The sequence below is a fragment of the Triticum dicoccoides genome, chromosome 2A (assembly GCF_002162155.2).
Source record: "Triticum dicoccoides isolate Atlit2015 ecotype Zavitan chromosome 2A, WEW_v2.0, whole genome shotgun sequence".
Lineage (NCBI taxonomy): Eukaryota > Viridiplantae > Streptophyta > Magnoliopsida > Poales > Poaceae > Triticum > Triticum dicoccoides.
Genome location: NC_041382.1, coordinates 364,633,653 through 364,648,334, shown reverse-complemented (window position 1 = coordinate 364,648,334; position 14,682 = coordinate 364,633,653).

The following is a 14,682-nucleotide window of genomic DNA, read 5'->3' as shown; positions in this document are numbered from 1 at the left end:
TTGTTGCTGTTGTTGTTGCTGTTGTTGCTGGTGTTGTTGCTGGTGTTGTTGTTGTTGTTGTTGCTGGTGTTGTTGTTGTTGTTGTTGTTGCTGGTGTTGTTGTTGTTGTTGCTGCTGTTGTTGCTGTTGTTGTTGTTGCTGTCGTTGTTGTTGTTGCTGTTGCTGTTGTTGTTGTTGTTGTTGTTGTTGTTGTTGTTGTTGTTGTGTTGTAGAGGTGCGTTAGGTGCAGCCGGTGGTGGTGGTGGAAGACGCGCGAGCAATTCATTAAACTTGTTGTCGAGCTTTGTTTCGAACGTCTTCTCCATGCCATCTATCTTCTCCATGGCCTCTTCAACTCTGTTTAGCACATCTTGCATCTGTCCACTCATCATTTGCTGAAATTTATCATGCAACTCCTTATTCTTCATGTTCTCCTAGTCAGTCTCGTCGGCTTGTGATCCTGCCATGGCTAGCAGCAATAGAAACACACAATAATATGGTCCTACAGACTACTAATAAGAGGTGGTGGTGGGTGTCACAAATCCGTCAAGCAAATCTCAAATTCTTACCAGTTCTTACCCAGCAGCAGGCGGTGATCGGCAACCGTCGTAGTCAAAACTCTCAAAGCTTGGATAGAGCGATTACCAGGGAGAGTCAAACGCACGACGTAGATGTATGTGGAGCTGGGAAGGCTTATAATATGGTAGCAAAAAATGTCAGCAATAATCAATTCAGAGATGCAAAGTTGAATAAACGCTCAACGACGGTACTGTGCTGGTCCCAGGCTAGACCATGCTAGAGACGCGAGCCTAGAACACTAACAAAACCATGACGCTGCATGTAAACAAGGGAGGAGCACGCTCTGAATTTTTTCTTTTTTTTTCTCTTTTTTTGCTCCGCAACAGTTTTTTTTCGAAAAAGTCTACAAATGGTCTGAAAACTGCCTAGCCAGAATTTTCCAGACTTAGTTTTTTTTGAGTTTGGAACTATTTTTCTACTGCGGGTAGCACGAAAGTTTGGGAGTCCTACTGTCACGACTCGAAGTATGGCGTGATATGGAAATCCAAAACAGAGTAACAAAATACTGGACTCGGACTGGTGGCGGAGATGACTCTGTTGGAGCTCGGACTAGTAGCAGCGATGAATCTGGTGGAACTCGGATTGGAGTGATGGCGGCAGATAGGTGGTGGCGTATATGGCAGCGGCGATGAAGTTGATGCGGTGGTGATATATATGGCAGCGGCGACGTGAAAACCTGTGAACATAACTCGAAACTCTAAAGGACTAGACGCTAAGACCAGTAACTTGACACGACGATGCAACCGCAAATTCAACAAAGCAAATACATAAAAGATTATGCAAAGGCTCAGATTGGTTCGGATAGGATGAACTAACCCTTATTTTTTGACTTTTTCGTGGACTATAGGTATGAAGAACAGACTCGATCGAAACTACGAAAAAACTGTAAAATCTCACCGAGCAACCTGAAAATCTGATACTACTTGATAGAGGCGAAGGTGTCCCGATGTTTCGATGAGATGGACATCGTTTTCTGTGGGAGTCGACTTTGACGATCCGACTACGAAAGTGCGAAGACGTCGCGCCTTACCAACCACTAAACCAACTTACGGGGGTTATTGACCACGCTGGAGCACGATCAACCTGACCACGAGGGTCTATTTCCTTCGAGCGAACAAAGAACAAGCAAGAAACTGAGATTGCAATCTGGATATTGCGAATAAAAGAGGAAAGCTTTATTAATGAAGGTGGGGTTCTGTGACGTCTTGGTCTGGTCGTTGGACACAAACGAAGTACGTGAAGTTGCAGCTATGGCAAACTTTTAATCTAAACAAAACCATGCCCTAAGGGCTATATATATGGAGGATAGAGGGTGAAATTTCGTGGCCCTTGGAGGAGGGGTCCGAAACCAACCCTAACACTTGTTTCCCCACACATACGGACTCTAAAAACAACCTATAATCAAGTATTTCGAAATTACATGGGCCTGGCCCAAAAATAAGGTGACACAGCACCTAGGATAGCCTCTGGACGAAATATATGAAGTTGCATCTTGTATATTTCATCCAAGGCTTCATGCACCCATTATGGTGGCTTCAAAGTCCTGGAATCATCACTTTTAACTCCATTCTTGTTCCCCTTGCGCACGCCATCATCTCCATGCTTGAATTTGCTCCAAGGTTCATCTTCTTGTCCAAGCTAGGCCCTTCATTTGTAAGCAAAACAAATGTATCCAATTTAGGCAGCATCATATTCTCATGAAAACATTAGAATCGTTACCAAGAAACGAAAGTACCTAGTAATTTAATTGGCATGCGCGAGCTCTAGTAATTGGTCCAGTATGTATAGCAGCAGGGGTTGTGGGTGTAACAATGGTATTGATGTCCTCATCAACCGCCTTCCTGACCCCGTGCAGGGTGTACTACTACACCTGCATGCCGTTCGGACTGCGCAACGCTGGGGCGACCTTCCAGCGGCTGATGCACATCGCCCTGGGTCAGCAGCTCAGCAGAAATGCTGAAGCCTACGTCAATGACATCGTGGTAAATCTTGGGAGGCAAGAACTATGATTCAGGACCTAGAGGAGACCTTCGCTAGTCTGCGCCAAGTGGATTTGCGGCTCAACCCAGAGAAGTGCGTGTTCGGTGTTCCATCCGGCAAGCTACTGGGTTTCCTCGTTTCTCACAGAGGGATCGAGGCTAACCCCGAGAAGGTCAAGGCAATAGAGGACATGAGCCCACCACAAACTCTCAAGGAAATGCAGAAACTTGCAGGCCGCGTGACCTCGCTGGGGCGCTTCATCTCCAAGCTGGGGGAGCGTGCTCTGCCGTTCTTCAAGCTGATGAAGAAGAAATGCCCGTTTGAATGGACCCTAGAGGCAGATCTGGCATTTAAAGACCTCAAGAGATACCAAACCAGCCCACCGGTGATGGTGGCACCTCACCCCCTCGAGCCTCTGGTGCTCTATCTGGCCGCTACGCCTCACTCCGCCAGCGCGGCGTTGGTGGCGATTCGTGAGGAGCGCCGGGCCAAGAACCCGCAGCTCAATACCGCGTCCCCAGCTGAAATGGTGCATTCACAAGACGGTGCCGCTAAGGCCAAGATGATGCCCACAGACGATCACACCCCACGAGACGACGTTCAAGGGCCCGCGGAGGCCTAGATGGGCAGACCAGGCTCCTGAGGTCCCCTGCCTCAGGAGGCACCACAACATCCGGAGGACACAAGTTCCATTGACGCTCCCGCCCTCGTCGAGCACCCAGTATACTTTGTTAGCACCGTGCTACGGGACACGAGGGCACGGTACCCAATGCCGTAGAAGCTCTTGCTCGCATTCCTGGTGGCCTCACGCAAGCTGCACCATTATTTCCAAGGCCACCCAATTAAGGTCGTCTTAGCCTACCCTTTGGAGAGGGTGATCCGGAGCCCCAATGTCACGGGGAGAGTCGCTGAATCAAACATTGAACTACAAGCATTTCGTTGGAGTTCAGCACGACCAGGGTTATCAAGGGAGCTGTGCTTGCTGACTTCGTTGCAGAATGGACCGACACTCTGGAGCCTGAAGCAGGCGAGAGCCGATCCCTCTCACCGGGAAATGAAGCGTCGGATGGCTGGGTCATGTACTTTGATGGCGCTTTCGCACGACAAGGCGCAGGGGCCGGCGCTGTGCTCATCTCGCCCACCCAAGACAAGCTATATTACGCCGTGCAGCTCTGCTTCCAGCGGGGCGAGAAGCTCTCCAACAACATCGCGGAGTACGAGGGGTTGATTGCTGGCCTCAAGGCCGCTGTAGCCTTGGGGGTGAAGCGTCTCACCATCAAGGATGACTCACATCTCCTCGTCAACTTATCCAACAAGGTATACGAACCAAGGGACGAGCATATGGAGGCATACCTCGCGGAAGTGCGCAAGATGGAGAAGTAATTCCTGGGCCTAGAGCTACAGCATGTGCCACGCGGCACCAACAAGGAGGCTGACGAAATCACCAAGAAGGCATCGAGGCGGCTACCCCAAGAACCTGGTGTCTTCGAAGAGCGACTCTTCAAGCCTTCGGCGACCCCTGCGGCTGCTGAGACTACATCGCCTCGAGAAGAACTCCCTCAGCCATCGGCCTCGGGAGTCCTCGCTTGCGGCCCTACCTCAGGAGCACGTCTGCTCCTGGCGCTCGAGCCTTAGGAGGGGTGCTAGACCGAGGAATTCAAGGCATATCTGGTGCATGGGACGCTGCTGGAGAAGGAGGAGGACACGGAGCGTGTGGCCTGGAAGGCTACGGCATAGTGCATCCAAGACAGTGAGCTATACAGAAAATGACCAAATGATGTTTCCTTGTGCTGCATCTCCAGGGAGCAAGGGAACGAGCTGCTGGCTGACATACATGGTGGAGACTGCGGGCATCACTCATCTTCACGTACCCTGGTTGGCAAGGCATTCCGCAGCAGGTTCTACTGGCCCACGACACTCAACAAGGCGACCGAGCTGGTAAGGTCCTGCGAGGCCTGCCAGTTCCATGCCAAGAAAATCCACCAGACGGCTCAGGGCCTTCAGACTATCCCGCTTTCGTCGCCCTTCATGGTCTGGGGGCTGGACATCCTGGGCCCGTTCCCACGGGTGCCTGGGGGCTACCGCTACCTCTACGTCGCCATCGACAAGTTCACCAAATGGGCAATGGTCGAAGACGTCCGCACCATCCCAGCCGGGTCAGCAGTTAAGTTCATCAAAGGCCTCGTAGGCCGGTTCGGGGTCCCTAACCGCATCATCACCGACAACGACTTCTAGTTCACTAGCAATCTCTTCAAGACCTATTGTGCTAACCTTGGAACGCAGATTTGCTATGCTTCGGTGGCACCCCTAGGAGCAACGACCAAGCTGAGCGCGCTAACACCGAGGTCCTGAGAGGCCTCAATACCCGGACCTTCAAGAATAAGCTCGAGGCCTGCGGCAAGGGCTGGCATGACGAGCTCCTGTCTGTGATGTGGTCCATCCGCACCACCGCCACCAAGTCAATAGGCGAGACGGCGTTCTTCCTCGTCTACGGAGCAGAAGCGGTTCTCCCTCACGAGGTCAGGCATCACTCCACACGGGTCCTGGCGTTTGATGAGACGTAGCAGGACGCCATGCGGGGGATGGACCTCGTGCAAGGGGAGGAACCCACCTTGAAGCCTCGCTCCGAGTGGCAAGATACCACCAGGCGCTACGATGGTACCACTATCGCAGCGTCCGCTCCAGGACGCTTGAGGTGGGTGATCTCGTCCTGAGGCGGGTGCTCTCCAAGGAAGGGCTGCATAAGCTCTCACCCATGTGGGAGGGCCCATTTAGGATTGACCGCGTCTCCAGGCCTGGAGCCGCGCGTCTGTAGATGCAGGACGGTGTCCCCATCCAGAACGCCTGGAACATCCAACACCTCCGGAAGTTCTACCCATGAAGCAAGGCCTAGTGCCTGTGAAGGTCTCCGCTCGTGACACTCCCACATAATAATGAGTGGGGTTGTACACGCCCCGGAGTCTTAGGAGTACCACCCTCGGGCCTCGGGGGCTCCCTCCCACGTCCTAGTGGCAGCACTTAGCTCCGCGCTGGTGAGAAGACTAGACTAGGTGCCGGACGCGGCTGTTCATTTGCTTTCTGTAGTTGGCTTGCCTCTTTTCCTTTAATGAAATTTGGAGTTCCAGCATTTCTCGTTGGCTTGCCTCTTCTTCCTGTTTCTTCCCTCAATCCTTTGTTTTTTGCCAGGGAGGGCGGCAGTTGCCCGACGCTCTCCCTCGCACGCCCCGCGAGGGGGGCTGGGCAGGTAGTATGCGCATACGCACTCCCATGATCTCTGCGGGGCATTCTCGTCTGAGTTCTTGATCAGCGCATCCCCCTTTAGTCCGTGCCCCACGGGTACCGCGACGCGGTGTGTTTGGCCATAACCAGCCCATATGTGAGGCCTCGCGCAGGAAGGATTAAAGAATTCCTGACAAGTTTTTGCAGCTTTGCGATGCAGCTTCATGATGTTACCCGAATCAACAGTGGGGAAGCCCCACCAGGTGCCCAAAGACGCGCGCCCTCATGAGATCAAAGCTACCCTGGATGCATCGAGATAAGTCCCCCCCTTTACACCCATATAAACGCACCATAAAAGCAACATAAGCACCACGGTTCATTGCACGCCCTCGCACGACCCCGAATTCATTTCTGACAATGCAGGGGAAAGGGAAAGAGAGGACAAGCAAAAGCTGCTCCTACGACGCGGCAACTCACAAGGGTCGGCCCCCGGACTCAGTCCGAGCCCTACTCGCGCTTCACCGGGGAGCGATGGCGGGATGACCCGCCACCATCCTCGAAGCGGGCCCGACTGCGTGGCGGCTGGTTGTAGTCACCGCTGTTGGAGCTTTCGCTGGAGGAGGAGCTGCTGTAGCTGGGCGAACTGCGGTCGTCACCGAGGGGAAGGTCACCCTCGTGCTCGTCACGGCCATCTCCAAGGCCAAGCACCTCGCCACCGTCATCGTCGTCTTCGGGGCAGCATCCAGCGTGACGACCATCTTCCCCGAACACCCTCACGAAGAGGCTCACTGCGCCATCGTACTTGAAGTGGAGGGTGCACCGCCTGCCCAGGCCACGCGCCCGGGTGAACGTCTGCCAGCCGCGGGCCAAGGCTATGTTGCCCGCAGCAGAGACCACCACCATGAACCATGAAGCCTTGCTGCAGCAGCCGTCTGCCTCCAGCCAGAGGCCGCCGGGACCTGGGGCCGGCAGTTTGCCAGCGAAGGAGCGCGGAAGTTGAAGCCAAGTGCCGGCCGAAATCACCGACCACACAACAAACTCTAGTAGCACTTCCGCCGAGTGAAAGCATGACCAGGGAGGTCGGGCGACCATGGCGCGCCTCCCCTCATCGTCGGGGCTGCCCCGACCTAGGCGTCTCCCGCCATGCAAAGGAGCACCGACGCGGCTGCCATGGACAACGCCGGACCCTGAAGAAGTCTGCCCACACCTATGAGGGACCGCAGCGGGGGTCGCGGCATGCTTGTGCGGGTGGCCGCGCCCCCTCTTAGGCAGTGGCGAGCTGGGCCCCTCCTGGCGGGCTTTCCGTTCTCGGCGGCCAAGAACCTCTTCACCGGCGCCATGGGTGTCGCGGCAAGGAAGAAGAAGGAGAAGCAGGAGGAGTGGAGGAAGAGATGGGTGATGGGGGCTCCACCCCCTTTCAATTTATAGCCAGGAGGAGGCCAACCGCCGACCTCCACGATCTAAGGTAATAATGACCTTTTTCTGCATGCAACAGGGACTCGTCAAGTCGGGCAGTTACCGAGGTAGCATGGGGAAGCGGAGACGCCCACGACCCGTCAATCGCCACGCATCAATCAAGGTCATAGGCTATTGGGGCCCGCGGCGCTCCGCACTTGTCCCTTGGCTTCGCCGCAAAGACAAGAACGAGCGTGCCTTGGGCCCGGGGGCTACTGTCGGCGTCCTGGGAACGGGGGTACCTAGACTTGCCTGCCTGCGGCCCAGGGCGTGGCTCCACCAGCAGCCTGGTATGGCCCATCTTCATCAACCAACACTCAAGATCCTCGCGAGGGGCCAAGCCTCGTGAGGCGGACGACACAAGACCTCCTCAGGGGCAGCCTCACTAGGCTAGCTCACGAGGAGTGGAGGGATCAAGGCAAGGGGCACCTCATGAGGTTTCCGTGACGTGAGCCATGACGACCACGGCCAGGCGGGCGCCAGCGGGCGTAGAGTGCCAGTTTCCTCTTTGGTGCTAAAGAGGAAGGTGCAGGCGAGGAGTCCCGAGGCATCAGGCAAAGGTTTCCATATCGGTGCAACGAGACCAGGACCAGCAGGACGTCAAGATGGAGGTCACCACGAAGCCCACGACGGCGTCACCACCAGAGCCTTTGGCAGGCGAATACCACCTTTTTTCAGGATAACTTGTACTCGTTGTCCCCCTTCAAATTGGCTGTTGTGGGATCCCTTCCCGCCTAATATGTGGGGACAGGACCCGAGCCTCTATAAATAGGGCTAGTCACCACCATAGTTAGGCAGAGGCTCAGATCGAGACAAGAGGGGTTCATCTGGAGACGGATCATTCAGATCATCCCCAACCACACAAGCTCATCGAGCTCAAGAACACCTCTCCTCAGAAGGTGGTTCTTCCCTTGTACTTGTTCGTCCCTAGCCTACAAGGCAATCCACCACACCACACTGGAGTAGGGTATTACACGGCAACGGTGGCCCGAACCAGTATAACTCTTGTGTCCTTTGTTCCTTGGGTTCGGCGAGCTAGGCTTTGAGATCATTGCTAGAGAGTGAGCTAGGGGAGAGATCTTCGTGCGCACCCCAGTGCTCGAACCTCAAGGGTTTGCCGAAACCGGTGATCCGACACATTATACATGCATAACAGGTGCTGGCGTTGCCGAAGTGGCTGGACTCTTCGGTTGATCACCGTGCCCATGACGTCTATGATGGTAAGGCCTATGTTTGTTAGCAGCTTCACTTGAGCCGCCAGACCGACTACATTGGCATCATCCTCCCGACCGGCACTCTGCGGTCTCACTAGAAGAAATATGTCAACTTGTGACCTTCTCTTAGTGAACGTGGAAAATTGGTTGTAAATCTATGACCATTTAGATCCAATTGGTCATAAGCTATTTGGGAGGGTCCAAACCATAAACCATTACGACCATTTTGGTCAGAATGGTCATAATTTTCTTACATGAAATGGTCGTAGAGCGTACAACACTAGTCTGCTCCCTTATTTCTAGCTGAATACGACCAATATAAATGGTCATGACATTGCAAATGTGAATGAATTGATATTACTAGGCGCCACCTCATCAATTTTACCTATGTATCATGTCCATGTTTCAATTTCATCTTACGTGTCTGGATAGCACTTGGTTTGATCTAATAAGGCATGCGTGGCACAAGGCAATAACCACATCCACATATGTTGCATGTTTAAGTGAAATCAAAACATTAGCTAGTCATCATACATACATGATTACCAACTTTGCAAATTCATTTGAATTAACCTAAACATGCTTCAAAATTCTAGCAAGCAATCAACCAAGCAATCATGATATCAAGTGTTCAAGATGCTTGCCTTGGGTATGTAGAAAGGTTGATTCACTCCATATTTTGTAAAAATCATCTTCCCTCCATTTTTCCTATTTTCAAAATAATGCAATTACCACATAAATCCAAAATAGCACAAAAAAGTTGTTTGGAATTTTTTAAATAAATAATAAAATAAACTAGATAAAAAATGAAGAATGCCAGGAAAAGAATCAATTCATTTGGAGTTGTGGTTTAAAAATTAGAGGCAGTCAAAGTTTAGTCAAAATTTGTTTTTTATTAAAACTCTAAAAAGAAAATGCTTCGGCCAGAAATACGTTTTTCGAGTAAGAACACATACAGACTAAATGGTGCCTTCACTTTAGATGAAGCGGTACAACACTGGGTCACTGACAGTGGGTCCCATGGGCCCACTGGTCAGCTTTGACCAGTCAACGACGCCCTCTTCTCCAGCGGCAGAATAGAGGAGTCTCACGAGCATTGATTGCCGGCGAGTGGCTGCACCTCTCGATGAGCTGGGCATATGTGGAGGATCAGGGGTTCAAGGCGACCCTATGGGTACTCACCATGGTCCCTGGAGTGGACGGAATCATCGGTGACGAGCACTCCCGAGGAGCTCCGTCGGAGGTGGAAGAGGGCTTTTCCCCCTGATCGATTCCGAGCGAAATTGGAGGGTGGAACAGATTCGCAGGGTCAAGAGGTGGCTGTTGGTGAAGATGGAGGACAAGGGAAAATCTCAGGTGGCGTCGGAATCCGTCAGAAGCCAGGGACGGTTGCCTTGGCCGGAGGTGAGGAAGACGACCATTCTGGGTCATTCTGTTGCTCGGGTGATGGGGACATCACTAACAAAGTTACACCCACATCCCCTACTGATACATGTACAGGACCAATTACTAGAGCTCACGCACGCCAATTAAATTATGATGTACTTTCATTTCTTGGTAATGATTCTAATGTTCGTGAGAATATATGATGCTGCCTAAATTGGATACGTTTGTCTTGCTTACAAATGAAGGGCCTAGCTAGGACAAGAAGGATGATCATTGGAGCAACATCAAGCATGGTGATGATGGCATGCGCAAGGGGAACCAAAATGGAGTTACAAGTGATGATTTCAGGACTTTGAAGCCACCATAATGAGTGCGTGAAGCCTTGGACGAGATATACAAGATGACACTGCATAAATTTCGTCCAGAGGCTATTATAGGTACTGTGTCACCTTATTATTGGGCCAGGCCCATGTAATTTCAAAATACTTGAGTATAGGCTGTTTTTAGAGTATGTGTGGGGAAACAAGAGTTAGGGTTGGTTTTGGACCCCTCCTTCAAGGGCCACGAAATTCCCCACTCTTCCTCCATTGATACAACCCTTAGGGCGTCGTTTAGACTTTGGGTTTTGTTTAGATTAAAGTTCGCCATAGCTACAACTTCGTGTACTTCGTTTGTGTTCAACGACGAGACAAAGGTGTCACAGAACCCCACCTTGATCAATAAAGCTTTCCTTTTATATTCGCAATATCCATATTGCAATCTTAGTTTCTTGCTTGTTCTTCGTTTGCCTGCAGGAAACAGACCTTCGTGGTTAGGTTGATCGTGCTTCAGCATGGTCAATAACCTCTCGGAGTTGGTTTAGCGATTGCTAAGGCGTGACGTCCTTGCACGTTCGTAGTCGGATCGTCAAAGTTGACTTCCTCCAAAATGATAGCCACCATCTCATCGAAAGACAGGACACCTTTGCCTCTATCAAGTGGTATCAGATTTCCAGGTAGCTCGGTGAGATTTTACAGTTTTTTCATAGTTTAGATCAAGTCTGTTCTTCATACCTATATTCCATGAAATAGCCAAAAAATTTAGGGTTAGTTCATCCTATCTGAGCCAATCTGAGCCTTTGCATAATCTTTTCTATATTTTCTTTGTTGAATTTGCGGTTGCATTGTCGTGTCAAGTTGCTGGTTTTAGCATCTAGTCCTTTAGTGTTTCGAGTTCTGTTCACAGGTTTTCACGTTGCCGCTGCCATATATCACCACCGCATCATCATCATCATCGCTGCTGCCGTATACCACCACGGCACCAACTTCATCACCGCTAGCATATCCTTACTATATTCAATGGTTCAATAACAGCGGCAAGGTTAAGGTAACACGTACTATTCGTGTGCATTTTAGTATCTCTACATATGCTGATTATGTTGATTGCGATGTGGTACCCATGCAAGCATGTTCCTTATTACTTGGTAGACCATGGAAATTTTATAAAGATTTTGTACACCATGGTAGAAACAATCAATATACTCTTGTTCATAAGGACAAAAATATTACTTTGCTTCCTATGACTCCTGATTCCATTTTGAAAGATGATATTGATAGAGCTAATAAACAAAAACAAGAGCACAACAAGAGTGAAGATCAGATTGTGGCAAAAGAATTTGAGCAACAAATGAAGCCTAATAATAAACCATCTAGTGTTGCTTCTGAAATTAAATTGAAAAGTGCATGTTTACTTGCCACCAAATCAGATATTGATGATTTAGATTTCAGAAAATCTGTTTGCTATGCTTCAGTGTGCAAAGAGGCATTATTTTCATTTGAGGACGTGCCTTCCTCTTTGCCTCCTGCTGTTACTAACATTTTGCAGGAGTTCGCTGATGTCTTTCCACAAGACATGCCACTGGGATTACCACCTATTCGAGGGATTGAACATCAGATTGACTTAATTCCCGGTGCTTCGCTACCCAACCTTGCGCCATACCATACCAATCTAGAGGAGACGAAGGAGATTATGCGTCAAGTCCAGGAGCTACTCAACAAAGGTTATATTCGCGAATCCCTTAGTCCTTGTGTCGTTCCTATTATTCTAGTGCTGAAAAAGGATGGTACATCGTGTACATGTGTTGATTGTAGAGGCTTTAATAATATTACTATTCATTATCGTCATCCTATTCCTAGGCTAGGTGATATGCTTGATGAATTGAGTGGCTCTACAATATTTTCCAAGGTTGATTTGCGTAGTGGATACCATAAAATTCATATGAAATTGGGAGATGAATGGAAAACTACATTTAAAACATAGTTTGGTTTATATGAGTGTTTAGTCATGCCTTTTGGGTTAACTAATGCACCTAGTACTTCCATGAGATTAATGAACGAAGTTTTACATGCTTCCATTGGACGATCTGTGGTAGTCTATTTTGATGATATACTGATTTATAGTAAATCTTGGAGGAACATTTGGAACATTTACGTGTTGTTTTTATTGCTCTACGTGATGCACGTTTGTTTGGTAACCTTGGAAAGTGCACCTTTTGCACCGACCGAGTATCTTTTCTTGGCTATGTTGTTACTCCACAGGGAATTGAAGTTGATAAAGCCAAGATTGAAGCTATTGAGAGTTGGCTGCAACCCAAAAGGTCACATAGGTGAGGAGTTTCCTTGGCCTCGATGGTTTCTATAGGCGTTTTGTGAGAGATTTTAGCACCATTGCTGCACCTTTCAACGAGCTTACAAAGAAGGATTTGCCTTTTGTTTGGGGTACCGCACAGGAAGAAGCCTTCACGGTATTGAAAGATAAGTTGACACATGACCTTTGAAACATGGCAACATTATTTATGGCCCAAGGAATTTTTTATACATTCTGATCATGAATCTTTGGAACACATTAAAAGTCAAGCAAAACTAAACTGTAGACATGCTAAATGGGTTGAATTCATTGAGACTTTCCCATATGTCAATAAATACAAGAAGGATAAAGAAAAATGTTATTGCTGATGCATTGTCTCGTTGTTATACTATGCTTTCACAACTTGACTTTAAAATACTTGGTTTGGAGACCATCAAAGATCAATATGTACATGATGCTAAATTTAAAGATGTATTGCAGAATTGTAAGGAAGGGAGAACTTGGAACAAGTTCGTTGTCAACGATGGATTTGTGTTTTGTGCTAACAAGCTATGCATTCCAGCTAGCTCCGTTCGTCTTTTGTTGTTGCATGAGGCGCATGGAGGAGGATTAATGGGACACTTTGGCATGAAGAAGATGGAGGATATACTTGCTACACATTTCTTTTGGCCAAAGATGAGACAACATGTTGAGCGTTTTGTTGCTCACTCCACTACATGTCAAAAAGCTAAGTCACGACTCAATCCTCATGGTTTATATATGCCTTTGCCTGTACCTAGTGTTCCTTGGGAGGATATATCTATGGACTTTGTTTTAGGTTTACCTCGAACAAAGAAGGGGAGGGATAGCATATTTGTTGTCGTGGATAGGTTCTCGAAAATGGCACACTTTATACCATGCCATAAAAGAGATGATGCTGTTAATGTTGCTGATTTGTTCTTTCATGAAATTATTCGCTTGCATGGTGTGCCAGATACTATTGTCTCAGATCGTGATACTAAATTTCTTAGCCACTTTTGGAGATGTTTATGGGCTAAGTTGGGGACTAAACTGCTCTTTAGTACTACATGTCATCCCCAAACTGATGGACAAACTAAAGTAGTCAATAGAACATTGTCTACCATGCTTAGGGCTATTTTGAAGAATAACAAGAAAATGTGGGAAGAATGCTTGCCTCATATTGGATTTTCTTATAATCGGTCGTTGCATTCTACTACTAAGATGTGCCGTTTTGAAATTGTGTATGGTTTCTTACCTCGTGCACCTATTTATTTGTTACCTCTTCGATCTTCGGAGAAGGTTATTTTGATGCTAAACAACATGCTGAATTAATCTTAAAAATGCATGAGTTAACTAAGGAGAATATTGAGCGCATGAATGCTAAATATAAACTTGTTGGAGATAAGGGTAGAAAACGTGTTGTCTTTGCACTTGGAGATCTTGTTTGGTTACATTTGCGTAAGGATAGGTTTCCTAATTTGTGCAAGTCAAAGCTAATGCCATGTGCCGATGGTCCTTTTAAGGTGTTAGAAAAAATAAATGATAATGCATATAAACTTGAGTTGCCTGCAGATTTTGGGGTTAGTCCCACTTTTAACATTGCAGTTTTGAAGCCTTACTTGGGTGAGGAAGATGAGCTTTCATCGAGGACGACTTTAATTCAAGAAGGGGTTGATGATGAGGACATCACTAATAAAGTTACACCCACAACCCCTACTAATACATATACATGACCAATTACTAGAGCTCGTGCATGCCAATTAAATTACCATGTACTTTCGTTTCTTGGTAATGATTCTAATGTTCGTGAGAATATGATGCTGCCTAAATTGGATACATTTGTCTTGCTTACAAATGAAGGGCCTAGCTTGGACAAGAAGGATGATAATTGGAGCAAGATCAAGCATGGAGATGATGGCATGCGTAAGGGGAACCAGAAGGGAGTTACAAGTGATGATTTCAAGACTTTGAAGCCACCATAATGAGTGCATGAAGCCATGGACGAAATATACAAGATGACACTTCATAAATTTCATCCAGAGGCTATTATAGGTGCTGCGTCACCTTATTATTCAGCCAGGCCCATGTAATTTTGAAATACTTGAGTATAGGCTGTTTTTAGAGTCCATATGTGCGGGGAAACAAGACTTAGGGTTGGTTTCGGACCCCTCCTCCAAGGGCCACGAAATTCCCCCCTCTTCCTCCATAGATACAACCCTTAGGGTGTCGTTTAGACTTTGGGTTT